The 14,161-nt window shown below is 35.8% G+C and overlaps 4 non-coding genes across 4 annotated transcripts; all 4 read left to right on the forward strand.

Moving 5' to 3' along the window:
• The first annotated feature begins 235 nt into the window (after window positions 1–235).
• TRNAI-UAU (transfer RNA isoleucine (anticodon UAU)) lies at window positions 236–328 on the forward strand. The gene is given in 2 exon segments: window positions 236–273; window positions 293–328. It is a non-coding gene; the product is annotated as a tRNA-Ile (tRNA).
• A 6,263-nt stretch (window positions 329–6,591) lies between these two features.
• On the forward strand, window positions 6,592–6,684 carry TRNAI-UAU (transfer RNA isoleucine (anticodon UAU)). The gene is given in 2 exon segments: window positions 6,592–6,629; window positions 6,649–6,684. It is a non-coding gene; the product is annotated as a tRNA-Ile (tRNA).
• Window positions 6,685–7,495: 811 nt separating this feature from the next.
• TRNAI-UAU (transfer RNA isoleucine (anticodon UAU)) lies at window positions 7,496–7,588 on the forward strand. The gene is given in 2 exon segments: window positions 7,496–7,533; window positions 7,553–7,588. It is a non-coding gene; the product is annotated as a tRNA-Ile (tRNA).
• Window positions 7,589–13,837: 6,249 nt separating this feature from the next.
• Window positions 13,838–13,930, forward strand: TRNAI-UAU (transfer RNA isoleucine (anticodon UAU)). Its single transcript is given in 2 exon segments — window positions 13,838–13,875; window positions 13,895–13,930. It is a non-coding gene; the product is annotated as a tRNA-Ile (tRNA).
• The last annotated feature ends 231 nt before the right edge of the window (window positions 13,931–14,161 follow it).

Below are 14,161 nucleotides of genomic sequence, written 5' to 3' on the forward strand. Positions count from 1 at the left end.
TGTAAAAAATGACCACAGAAGCTAAAATATGACATTAATTATGATAACATTGTTGTTGTTGTTTTTTAAACCTTTTCTATCACCGTGGACAGCTTATTCAAGTGCTTCTAGCATGCATGTTCCTTTGTTGCTCATCATTCATCACCAAAAAGGATTTTCATTTTCAATTCTTATGACTGTACTGATTGTATTGAATAAAATCCACATCTAGCATAACCAAGTAACGCTGCAAAGTGCTCCAGTGGCGCAATTGGTCAGCGCGCGGTACTTATAAGACAGTATCTGTTGAGCAATGCCGAGGTTGTGAGTTCAAGCCTCACCTGGAGCATCTTTGTATACTTTTTTTTTTTCCTTTTCTTATGTCATTAGTCATTGATTATAAACTGCTACCTTAATATTTAATATGATATTACAAAGGATGGAAGAAAGAAAGAAAAAACACAAACATGATTGTGCATTTAAGTTGTCAGCACACATCTGCTTTGGTTCAAATGCACTGCATATCTTCCTTCAGTCAGCCAACAAAACAGCAATGGAAAAGATTAACATACTGTTGGTAAAGCAGTTGCATCAAATTGATTTTCTGCAATATAGCATGATAATCCATACTGACAGCTCTGTATAGTACCAGCACATTTCTTGCTGGACTTGGTAATGCAAAGAACACAGTAAACAGCTTCACTTTTTTTCAAAAATAAATTATTGACTATTAAAAACCTATCAGTCTTAAATAAGGACATCAGTAAGCACCACTGGCATAATGGATAAGGCACTGTTCTCCTAAGCCAGTGGTTGTGGGTTTATGTCCCGTCTGAGTTGGAAGTCATTACAGCAAGTGTCTCATCACTAGAGTTGATATTTTATCCTTGCTTCAACTGTAAAACAGTCTTGCAGTGTTTAGCTTGTAAAAAATGACCACAGAAGCTAAAATATGACATTTATTATGATAACATTGTTGTTGTTGTTGTTGTTTTTTAAACCTTTTCTATCACCGTGGACAGCTTATTCAAGTGCCATCTGGCATGCATGTCCCTTTGTTGCTCATCATTCATCACCATAAATGATTTTCTTTTTCAATTCTTATGAATGTACTGATTGTATTGAATAAAATCCACATCTAGCATAACCAATTAATGCTGCAAAGTGCTCCAGTGGCGCAATTGGTCAGCGCGCGAAACTTATAAGACAGTATCTGTTGAGCAATGCCAAGGTTGTGAGGTCAAGCCTCACCTGGAGCATCTTTGTATACTGTTTTTTTTTCCCTTTTCTTATGTCATTAGTCATTGATTATAAACTGCTACCTTAATATTTAATATGATATTACAAAGGATTCAAGAAAGAAAGAAAAAACACAAACATGATTGTGCATTTAAGTTGTCAGCACACATCTGCTTTGGTTCAAATGCACTGCATATCTTCCTTCAGTCAGACAACAAAACAGCAATGGAAAAGATTAACATACTGTTGGCAAAGCAGTTGCATCAAATTGATTTTCTGCAATAGAGCATGATAATCCATACTGACAGCTCTGGATAGTACCAGCACATTTCTTGCTGGACTTGGTAATGCAAAGAACACAGTAAACAGCTTCACTTTTTTTCAAAAATAAATAATTGACTATTAAAAGCCTATCAGTCTTAAATAAGGACATCAGTAAGCACCACTGGCATAATGGATAAGGCACTGTTCTCCTAAGCCAGTGGTTGTGGGTTTAAGTTCCGTCTGAGTTGGAAGTCATTACAGCAAGTGTCTCATCACTAGAGTTGATATTTTATCCTTGCTTCAACTGTAAAACAGTCTTGCAGTGTTTAGCTTGTAAAAAATTACCACAGAAGCTAAAATATGACATTTATTATGATAACATTGTTGTTGTTGTTTTTTAAACCTTTTCTATCACCGTGGACAGCTTATTCAAGTGCCATCTGGCATGCATGTTCCTTTGTTGCTCATCATTCATCACCAAAAATGATTTTCTTTTTCAATTCTTATGAATGTACTGATTGTATTGAATAAAATCCACATCTAGCATTACCAATTATTGCTGCAAAGTGCTCCAGTGGCGCAATTGGTCAGCGCGCGAAACTATTAAGACAGTATCTGTTGAGCAATGCCAAGGTTGTGAGGTCAAGCCTCACCTGGAGCATCTTTGTATACTATTTTTTTTTCCTTTTCTTATGTCATTAGTCATTGATTATAAACTGCTACCTTAATATTTAATATGATATTACAAAGGATGGAAGAAAGAAAGAAAAAACACAAACATGATTGTGCATTTAAGTTGTCAGCACACATCTGCTTTGGTTCAAATGCACTGCATATCTTCCTTCAGTCAGCCAACAAAACAGCAATGGAAAAGATTAACATACTGTTGGTAAAGCAGTTGCATCAAATTGATTTTCTGCAATATAGCATGATAATCCATACTGACAGCTCTGGATAGTACCAGCACATTTCTTGCTGGACTTGGTAATGCAAAGAACACAGTAAACAGCTTCACTTTTTTTCAAAAATAAATAATTGACTATTAAAAAACTAACAGTCTTAAATAAGGACATCAGTGAGCACCACTGGCATAATGGATAAGGCACTGTTCTCCTAAGCCAGTGGTTGTGGGTTTAAGTCCCGTCTGAGTTGGAAGTCATTACAGCAAGTGTCTCATCAGTAGAGTTGATATTTTATCCTTGCTTCAACTGTAAAACAGTCTTGCAGTGTTAGCTTGTAAAAAGTGACCACAGAAGCTAAAATATGACATTATTTATGATAACATTGTTGTTATTGTTTTTTAAACCTTTTCTATCACCGTGGACAGCTTATTCAAGTGCCATCTGGCATGCATGTTCCTTTGTTGCTCATCATTCATCACCAAAAATGATTTTCTTTTTCAACTCTTATGACTGTACTGATTGTATTGAATAAAATCCACATCTAGCATAACCAATTAATGCTGCAAAGAGCTCCACTGGCGCAATTGGTCAGCGCGCGAAACTTATAAGACAGTATCTGTTGAGCAATGCCGAGGTTGTGTGTTCAAGCCTCACCTGGAGCATCTTTGTATACAGTTTTTTTTTCCTTTTCTTATGTCATTAGTCATTGATTATAAACTGCTACCTTAATATTTAATATGATATTACAAAGGATGGAAGAAAGAAAAAAAGAAAAAACACAAACATGATTGTGCATTTAAGTTGTCAGCACACATCTGCTTTGGTTCAAATGCACTGCATATCTTCCTTCAGTCAGCCAACAAAACAGCAATGGAAAAGATTAACATACTGTTGGTAAAGCAGTTGCATCAAATAGATTTTCTGCAATATAGCATGATAATCCATACTGACAGCTCTGGATAGTACCAGCACATTTCTTGCTGGACTTGGTAATGCAAAGAACACAGTAAACAGCTTCACTTTTTTTCAAAAATAAATAATTGACTATTAAAAACCTAACAGTCTTAAATAAGGACATCAGTGAGCACAACTGGCATAATGGATAAGGCACTGTTCTCCTAAGCCAGTGGTTGTGGGTTTAAGTCCCGTCTGAGTTGGAATCATTACAGCAAGTGTCTCATCAGTAGAGTTGATATTTTATCCTTGCTTCAACTGTAAAACAGTCTTGCAGTGTTTAGCTTGTAAAAAGTGACCACAGAAGCTAAAATATGACATTAATTATGATAACATTGTTGCTGTTGTTTTTTAAACCTTTTCTATCACCGTGGACAGCTTATTCAAGTGCCATCTGGCATGCATGTTCCTTTGTTGCTCATCATTCATCACCAAAAATGATTTTCTTTTTCAATTCTTATGACTGTACTGATTGTATTGAATAAAATCCACATCTAGCATAAACAATTAATGCTGCAAAGAGCTCCAGTGGTGCAATTGGTCAGCGCGCGAAACTTATAAGACAGTATCTGTTGAGCAATGCCAAGGTTGTGTGTTCAAGCCTCACCTGGAGCATTTTTGTATACAGTTTTTTTTCCTTTTCTTCTGTCATTAGTCATTGATTATAAACTGCTACCTTAATATTTAATATGATATTACAAAGGATGGAAGAAAGAAAAAAAGAAAAAACACAAACATGATTGTGCATTTAAGTTGTCAGCACACATCTGCTTTGGTTCAAATGCACTGCATATCTTCCTTCAGTCAGCCATCAAAACAGCAATGGAAAAGATTAACATACTGTTGCTAAAGCAGTTGCATCAAATTGATTTTCTGCAATATAGCATGATAATCCATACTTACAGCTCTGGATAGTACCAGCACATTTCTTGCTGGACTTGGTAATGCAAAGAACACAGTAAACAGCTTCACTTTTTTTCAAAAATAAATAATTGACTATTAAAAACCTAACAGTCTTAAATAAGGACATCAGTGAGCACCACTGGCATAATGGATAAGGCACTGTTCTCCTAAGCCAGTGGTTGTGGGTTTAAGTCCCGTCTGAGTTGGAAGTCATTACAGCAAGTGTCTCATCACTAGAGTTGATATTTTATCCTTGCTTCAACTGTAAAACAGTCTTGCAGTGTTTAGCTTGTAAAAAATTACCACAGAAGCTAAAATATGACATTTATTATGATAACATTGTTGTTGTTGTTTTTTAAACCTTTTCTATCACCGTGGACAGCTTATTCAAGTGCCATCTGGCATGCATGTTCCTTTGTTGCTCATCATTCATCACCAAAAATGATTTTCTTTTTCAATTCTTATGAATGTACTGATTGTATTGAATAAAATCCACATCTAGCATAACCAATTATTGCTGCAAAGTGCTCCAGTGGCGCAATTGGTCAGCGCGCGAAACTATTAAGACAGTATCTGTTGAGCAATGCCAAGGTTGTGAGGTCAAGCCTCACCTGGAGCATCTTTGTATACTATTTTTTTTTCCTTTTCTTATGTCATTAGTCATTGATTATAAACTGCTACCTTAATATTTAATATGATATTACAAAGGATGGAAGAAAGAAAGAAAAAACACAAACATGATTGTGCATTTAAGTTGTCAGCACACATCTGCTTTGGTTCAAATGCACTGCATATCTTCCTTCAGTCAGCCAACAAAACAGCAATGGAAAAGATTAACATACTGTTGGTAAAGCAGTTGCATCAAATTGATTTTCTGCAATATAGCATGATAATCCATACTTACAGCTCTGGATAGTACCAGCACATTTCTTGCTGGACTTGGTAATGCAAAGAACACAGTAAACAGCTTCACTTTTTTTCAAAAATAAATAATTGACTATTAAAAACCTAACAGTCTTAAATAAGGACATCAGTGAGCACCACTGGCATAATGGATAAGGCACTGTTCTCCTAAGCCAGTGGTTGTGGGTTTAAGTCCCGTCTGAGTTGGAAGTCATTACAGCAAGTGTCTCATCAGTAGAGTTGATATTTTATCCTTGCTTCAACTGTAAAACGGTCTTGCAGTGTTTAGCTTGTAAAAAGTGACCACAGAAGCTAAAATATGACATTATTTATGATAACATTGTTGTTGCTGTTTTTAAACCTTTTCTATCACCGTGGACAGCTTATTCAAGTGCCATCTGGCATGCATGTTCCTTTGTTGCTCATCATTCATCACCAAAAATGATTTTCTTTTTCAATTCTTATGACTGTACTGATTGTATTGAATAAAATCCACATCTAGCATAACCAATTAATGCTGCAAAGAGCTCCACTGGCGCAATTGGTCAGCGCGCGAAACTTATAAGACAGTATCTGTTGAGCAATGCCGAGGTTGTGTGTTCAAGCCTCACCTGGAGCATCTTTGTATACAGTTTTTTTTTCCTTTTCTTATGTCATTAGTCATTGATTATAAACTGCTACCTTAATATTTAATATGATATTACAAAGGATGGAAGAAAGAAAAAAAGAAAAAACACAAACATGATTGTGCATTTAAGTTGTCAGCACACATCTGCTTTGGTTCAAATGCACTGCATATCTTCCTTCAGTCAGCCAACAAAACAGCAATGGGAAAGATTAACATACTGTTGGTAAAGCAGTTGCATCAAATTGATTTTCTGCAATATAGCATGATAATCCATACTGACAGCTCTGGATAGTACCAGCACATTTCTTGCTGGACTTGGTAATGCAAAGAACACAGTAAACAGCTTCACTTTTTCCTCAAAAATAAATAATTGACTATTAAAAACCTAACAGTCTTAAATAAGAACATCAGTAAGCACCACTGGCATAATGGATAAGTCACTGCCCTCCTAAGACAGGGGTCCAAGTTCCATATGGGGTGGAAGTCATTACAGCAAGTGTCTCATCACTAGAATTGATATTTTATCCTTGCTTCGACTGTAAAACAGTCTTGCAGTGTTTAGCTTGCAAAAAATGACCACAGAAGCTAAAATATGACCACAGAAGCTAAAATATGACATTAATTATGATAACATTGTTGTTGTTGTTTTTTAAACCTTTTCTATCACCGTGGACAGCTTATTCAAGTGCTTCTAGCATGCATGTTCCTTTGTTGCTCATCATTCATCACCAAAAAGGATTTTCATTTTCAATTCTTATGACTGTACTGATTGTATTGAATAAAATCCACATCTAGCATAACCAATCAATGTTGCAAAGCGCTCCAGTGGCGCAATTGGTCAGCGCGCGGTACTTATAAAACAGTATCTGTTGAGCAATGCCGAGGTTGTGAGTTCAAGCCTCACCTGGAGCATCTTTGTATACTGATTTTTTTCCTTTTCTTATGTCATTAGTCATTGATTATAAACTTGTAGCCTTAATATTTAATATGATATTACAAAGGATGGAAGAAAGAAAGAAAACACACAAACATGATTATGCATTTAAGTTGTCAGCACACATCTGCTTTGGTTCACATGCACTGCATATCTTCCTTCAGTCAGCCAACAAAACAGCAATGGAAAAGAATAACATACTGTTGGTAAAGCAGTTGCATCAAATTGATTTTCTGCAATATAGCATGATAATCCATACTGACAGCTCTGGATAGTACCAGCACATTTCTTGCTGGACTTGGTAATGCAAAGAACACAGTAAACAGCTTCAATTTTTTTTCAAAAATAAATAATTGACTATTAAAAACCTATCAGTCTTAAATAAGGACATCAGTAAGCATCACTGGCATAATGGATAAGGCACTGTACTCCTAATCCAGTGGTTGTGGGTTTTAAGTCCCGTCTGAGTTGGAAGTCATTACAGCAAGTGTCTCATCACTAGAGTTGATATTTTATCCTTGCTTCAACTGTAAAAATGTCTTGCAGTGTTTAGCTTGTAAAAAATGACCACAGAAGCTAAAATATGACATTAATTATGATAACATTGTTGTTGTTGTTTTTTAAACCTTTCTATCACCGTGGACAGCTTATTCAAGTGCTTCTAGCATGCATGTTCCTTTGTTGCTCATCATTCATCACCAAAAAGGATTTTCATTTTCAATTCTTATGACTGTACTGATTGTATTGAATAAAATCCACATCTAGCATAACCAAGTAACGCTGCAAAGTGCTCCAGTGGCGCAATTGGTCAGCGCGCGGTACTTATAAGACAGTATCTGTTGAGCAATGCCGAGGTTGTGAGTTCAAGCCTCACCTGGAGCATCTTTGTATACTTTTTTTTTTTCCTTTTCTTATGTCATTAGTCATTGATTATAAACTGCTACCTTAATATTTAATATGATATTACAAAGGATGGAAGAAAGAAAGAAAAAACACAAACATGATTGTGCATTTAAGTTGTCAGCACACATCTGCTTTGGTTCAAATGCACTGCATATCTTCCTTCAGTCAGCCAACAAAACAGCAATGGAAAAGATTAACATACTGTTGGTAAAGCAGTTGCATCAAATTGATTTTCTGCAATATAGCATGATAATCCATACTGACAGCTCTGGATAGTACCAGCACATTTCTTGCTGGACTTGGTAATGCAAAGAACACAGTAAACAGCTTCACTTTTTTTCAAAAATAAATTATTGACTATTAAAAACCTATCAGTCTTAAATAAGGACATCAGTAAGCACCACTGGCATAATGGATAAGGCACTGTTCTCCTAAGCCAGTGGTTGTGGGTTTATGTCCCGTCTGAGTTGGAAGTCATTACAGCAAGTGTCTCATCACTAGAGTTGATATTTTATCCTTGCTTCAACTGTAAAACAGTCTTGCAGTGTTTAGCTTGTAAAAAATGACCACAGAAGCTAAAATATGACATTTATTATGATAACATTGTTGTTGTTGTTGTTTTTTAAACCTTTTCTATCACCGTGGACAGCTTATTCAAGTGCCATCTGGCATGCATGTCCCTTTGTTGCTCATCATTCATCACCATAAATGATTTTCTTTTTCAATTCTTATGAATGTACTGATTGTATTGAATAAAATCCACATCTAGCATAACCAATTAATGCTGCAAAGTGCTCCAGTGGCGCAATTGGTCAGCGCGCGAAACTTATAAGACAGTATCTGTTGAGCAATGCCAAGGTTGTGAGGTCAAGCCTCACCTGGAGCATCTTTGTATACTGTTTTTTTTTCCCTTTTCTTATGTCATTAGTCATTGATTATAAACTGCTACCTTAATATTTAATATGATATTACAAAGGATTCAAGAAAGAAAGAAAAAACACAAACATGATTGTGCATTTAAGTTGTCAGCACACATCTGCTTTGGTTCAAATGCACTGCATATCTTCCTTCAGTCAGACAACAAAACAGCAATGGAAAAGATTAACATACTGTTGGCAAAGCAGTTGCATCAAATTGATTTTCTGCAATAGAGCATGATAATCCATACTGACAGCTCTGGATAGTACCAGCACATTTCTTGCTGGACTTGGTAATGCAAAGAACACAGTAAACAGCTTCACTTTTTTTCAAAAATAAATAATTGACTATTAAAAGCCTATCAGTCTTAAATAAGGACATCAGTAAGCACCACTGGCATAATGGATAAGGCACTGTTCTCCTAAGCCAGTGGTTGTGGGTTTAAGTTCCGTCTGAGTTGGAAGTCATTACAGCAAGTGTCTCATCACTAGAGTTGATATTTTATCCTTGCTTCAACTGTAAAACAGTCTTGCAGTGTTTAGCTTGTAAAAAATTACCACAGAAGCTAAAATATGACATTTATTATGATAACATTGTTGTTGTTGTTTTTTAAACCTTTTCTATCACCGTGGACAGCTTATTCAAGTGCCATCTGGCATGCATGTTCCTTTGTTGCTCATCATTCATCACCAAAAATGATTTTCTTTTTCAATTATTATGAATGTACTGATTGTATTGAATAAAATCCACATCTAGCATAACCAATTATTGCTGCAAAGTGCTCCAGTGGCGCAATTGGTCAGCGCGCGAAACTATTAAGACAGTATCTGTTGAGCAATGCCAAGGTTGTGAGGTCAAGCCTCACCTGGAGCATCTTTGTATACTATTTTTTTTTCCTTTTCTTATGTCATTAGTCATTGATTATAAACTGCTACCTTAATATTTAATATGATATTACAAAGGATGGAAGAAAGAAAGAAAAAACACAAACATGATTGTGCATTTAAGTTGTCAGCACACATCTGCTTTGGTTCAAATGCACTGCATATCTTCCTTCAGTCAGCCAACAAAACAGCAATGGAAAAGATTAACATACTGTTGGTAAAGCAGTTGCATCAAATTGATTTTCTGCAATATAGCATGATAATCCATACTGACAGCTCTGGATAGTACCAGCACATTTCTTGCTGGACTTGGTAATGCAAAGAACACAGTAAACAGCTTCACTTTTTTTCAAAAATAAATAATTGACTATTAAAAAACTAACAGTCTTAAATAAGGACATCAGTGAGCACCACTGGCATAATGGATAAGGCACTGTTCTCCTAAGCCAGTGGTTGTGGGTTTAAGTCCCGTCTGAGTTGGAAGTCATTACAGCAAGTGTCTCATCAGTAGAGTTGATATTTTATCCTTGCTTCAACTGTAAAACAGTCTTGCAGTGTTAGCTTGTAAAAAGTGACCACAGAAGCTAAAATATGACATTATTTATGATAACATTGTTGTTATTGTTTTTTAAACCTTTTCTATCACCGTGGACAGCTTATTCAAGTGCCATCTGGCATGCATGTTCCTTTGTTGCTCATCATTCATCACCAAAAATGATTTTCTTTTTCAACTCTTATGACTGTACTGATTGTATTGAATAAAATCCACATCTAGCATAACCAATTAATGCTGCAAAGAGCTCCACTGGCGCAATTGGTCAGCGCGCGAAACTTATAAGACAGTATCTGTTGAGCAATGCCGAGGTTGTGTGTTCAAGCCTCACCTGGAGCATCTTTGTATACAGTTTTTTTTTCCTTTTCTTATGTCATTAGTCATTGATTATAAACTGCTACCTTAATATTTAATATGATATTACAAAGGATGGAAGAAAGAAAAAAAGAAAAAACACAAACATGATTGTGCATTTAAGTTGTCAGCACACATCTGCTTTGGTTCAAATGCACTGCATATCTTCCTTCAGTCAGCCAACAAAACAGCAATGGAAAAGATTAACATACTGTTGGTAAAGCAGTTGCATCAAATAGATTTTCTGCAATATAGCATGATAATCCATACTGACAGCTCTGGATAGTACCAGCACATTTCTTGCTGGACTTGGTAATGCAAAGAACACAGTAAACAGCTTCACTTTTTTTCAAAAATAAATAATTGACTATTAAAAACCTAACAGTCTTAAATAAGGACATCAGTGAGCACAACTGGCATAATGGATAAGGCACTGTTCTCCTAAGCCAGTGGTTGTGGGTTTAAGTCCCGTCTGAGTTGGAATCATTACAGCAAGTGTCTCATCAGTAGAGTTGATATTTTATCCTTGCTTCAACTGTAAAACAGTCTTGCAGTGTTTAGCTTGTAAAAAGTGACCACAGAAGCTAAAATATGACATTAATTATGATAACATTGTTGCTGTTGTTTTTTAAACCTTTTCTATCACCGTGGACAGCTTATTCAAGTGCCATCTGGCATGCATGTTCCTTTGTTGCTCATCATTCATCACCAAAAATGATTTTCTTTTTCAATTCTTATGACTGTACTGATTGTATTGAATAAAATCCACATCTAGCATAAACAATTAATGCTGCAAAGAGCTCCAGTGGTGCAATTGGTCAGCGCGCGAAACTTATAAGACAGTATCTGTTGAGCAATGCCAAGGTTGTGTGTTCAAGCCTCACCTGGAGCATTTTTGTATACAGTTTTTTTTCCTTTTCTTATGTCATTAGTCATTGATTATAAACTGCTACCTTAATATTTAATATGATATTACAAAGGATGGAAGAAAGAAAAAAAGAAAAAACACAAACATGATTGTGCATTTAAGTTGTCAGCACACATCTGCTTTGGTTCAAATGCACTGCATATCTTCCTTCAGTCAGCCATCAAAACAGCAATGGAAAAGATTAACATACTGTTGCTAAAGCAGTTGCATCAAATTGATTTTCTGCAATATAGCATGATAATCCATACTTACAGCTCTGGATAGTACCAGCACATTTCTTGCTGGACTTGGTAATGCAAAGAACACAGTAAACAGCTTCACTTTTTTTCAAAAATAAATAATTGACTATTAAAAACCTAACAGTCTTAAATAAGGACATCAGTGAGCACCACTGGCATAATGGATAAGGCACTGTTCTCCTAAGCCAGTGGTTGTGGGTTTAAGTCCCGTCTGAGTTGGAAGTCATTACAGCAAGTGTCTCATCAGTAGAGTTGATATTTTATCCTTGCTTCAACTGTAAAACGGTCTTGCAGTGTTTAGCTTGTAAAAAGTGACCACAGAAGCTAAAATATGACATTATTTATGATAACATTGTTGTTGCTGTTTTTAAACCTTTTCTATCACCGTGGACAGCTTATTCAAGTGCCATCTGGCATGCATGTTCCTTTGTTGCTCATCATTCATCACCAAAAATGATTTTCTTTTTCAATTCTTATGACTGTACTGATTGTATTGAATAAAATCCACATCTAGCATAACCAATTAATGCTGCAAAGAGCTCCACTGGCGCAATTGGTCAGCGCGCGAAACTTATAAGACAGTATCTGTTGAGCAATGCCGAGGTTGTGTGTTCAAGCCTCACCTGGAGCATCTTTGTATACAGTTTTTTTTTCCTTTTCTTATGTCATTAGTCATTGATTATAAACTGCTACCTTAATATTTAATATGATATTACAAAGGATGGAAGAAAGAAAAAAAGAAAAAACACAAACATGATTGTGCATTTAAGTTGTCAGCACACATCTGCTTTGGTTCAAATGCACTGCATATCTTCCTTCAGTCAGCCAACAAAACAGCAATGGAAAAGATTAACATACTGTTGGTAAAGCAGTTGCATCAAATAGATTTTCTGCAATATAGCATGATAATCCATACTGACAGCTCTGGATAGTACCAGCACATTTCTTGCTGGACTTGGTAATGCAAAGAACACAGTAAACAGCTTCACTTTTTTTCAAAAATAAATAATTGACTATTAAAAACCTAACAGTCTTAAATAAGGACATCAGTGAGCACAACTGGCATAATGGATAAGGCACTGTTCTCCTAAGCCAGTGGTTGTGGGTTTAAGTCCCGTCTGAGTTGGAATCATTACAGCAAGTGTCTCATCAGTAGAGTTGATATTTTATCCTTGCTTCAACTGTAAAACAGTCTTGCAGTGTTTAGCTTGTAAAAAGTGACCACAGAAGCTAAAATATGACATTAATTATGATAACATTGTTGCTGTTGTTTTTTAAACCTTTTCTATCACCGTGGACAGCTTATTCAAGTGCCATCTGGCATGCATGTTCCTTTGTTGCTCATCATTCATCACCAAAAATGATTTTCTTTTTCAATTCTTATGACTGTACTGATTGTATTGAATAAAATCCACATCTAGCATAAACAATTAATGCTGCAAAGAGCTCCAGTGGTGCAATTGGTCAGCGCGCGAAACTTATAAGACAGTATCTGTTGAGCAATGCCAAGGTTGTGTGTTCAAGCCTCACCTGGAGCATTTTTGTATACAGTTTTTTTTCCTTTTCTTATGTCATTAGTCATTGATTATAAACTGCTACCTTAATATTTAATATGATATTACAAAGGATGGAAGAAAGAAAAAAAGAAAAAACACAAACATGATTGTGCATTTAAGTTGTCAGCACACATCTGCTTTGGTTCAAATGCACTGCATATCTTCCTTCAGTCAGCCATCAAAACAGCAATGGAAAAGATTAACATACTGTTGGTAAAGCAGTTGCATCAAATTGATTTTCTGCAATATAGCATGATAATCCATACTTACAGCTTTGGATAGTACCAGCACATTTCTTGCTGGACTTGGTAATGCAAAGAACACAGTAAACAGCTTCACTTTTTTTCAAAAATAAATAATTGACTATTAAAAACCTAACAGTCTTAAATAAGGACATCAGTAAGCACCACTGGCATAATGGATAAGGCACTGTTCTCCTAAGCCAGTGGTTGTGGGTTTAAGTCCCGTCTGAGTTGGAAGTCATTACAGCAAGTGTCTCATCACTAGAGTTGATATTTTATCCTTGCTTCAACTGTAAAACAGTCTTGCAGTGTTTAGCTTGTAAAAAATGACCACAGAAGCTAAAATATGACATTAATTAGGATAACATTGTTGTTGTTGTTTTTTAAACCTTTTCTATCACAGTGGACAGCTTATTCAAGTGCCATCTGGCATGCATGTTCCTTTGTTGCTCATCATTCATCACCAAAAATGATTTTCTTTTTCAATTCTTATGACTGTACTGATTGCATTGAATAAAATCCACATCTAGCATAACCAATCAATGTTGCAAAGCGCTCCAGTGGCGCAGTTGGTCAGCACGTGGTACTTATAAGACAGTATCTGTTGAGCAATGCCGAGGTTGTGAGTTCAAGCCTCACCTGGAGCATATTTGTATACTGTTTTTTTTCCTTTTCTTATGTCATTAGTCATTGATTATAAACTTGTAGCCTTAATATTTAATATGATATTACAAAGGATGGAAGAAAGAAAGAAAAAACACAAACATGATTGTGCATTTAAGTTGTAAGCACACATCTGCTTTGGTTCAAATGCACTGCATATCTTCCTTCAGTCAGCCAACAAAACAGCAATGGGAAAGATTAACATACTGTTGGTA

The sequence above is a fragment of the Pseudophryne corroboree genome, chromosome 4 (genome assembly GCF_028390025.1).
Source record: "Pseudophryne corroboree isolate aPseCor3 chromosome 4, aPseCor3.hap2, whole genome shotgun sequence".
Classification (NCBI taxonomy): domain Eukaryota; kingdom Metazoa; phylum Chordata; class Amphibia; order Anura; family Myobatrachidae; genus Pseudophryne; species Pseudophryne corroboree.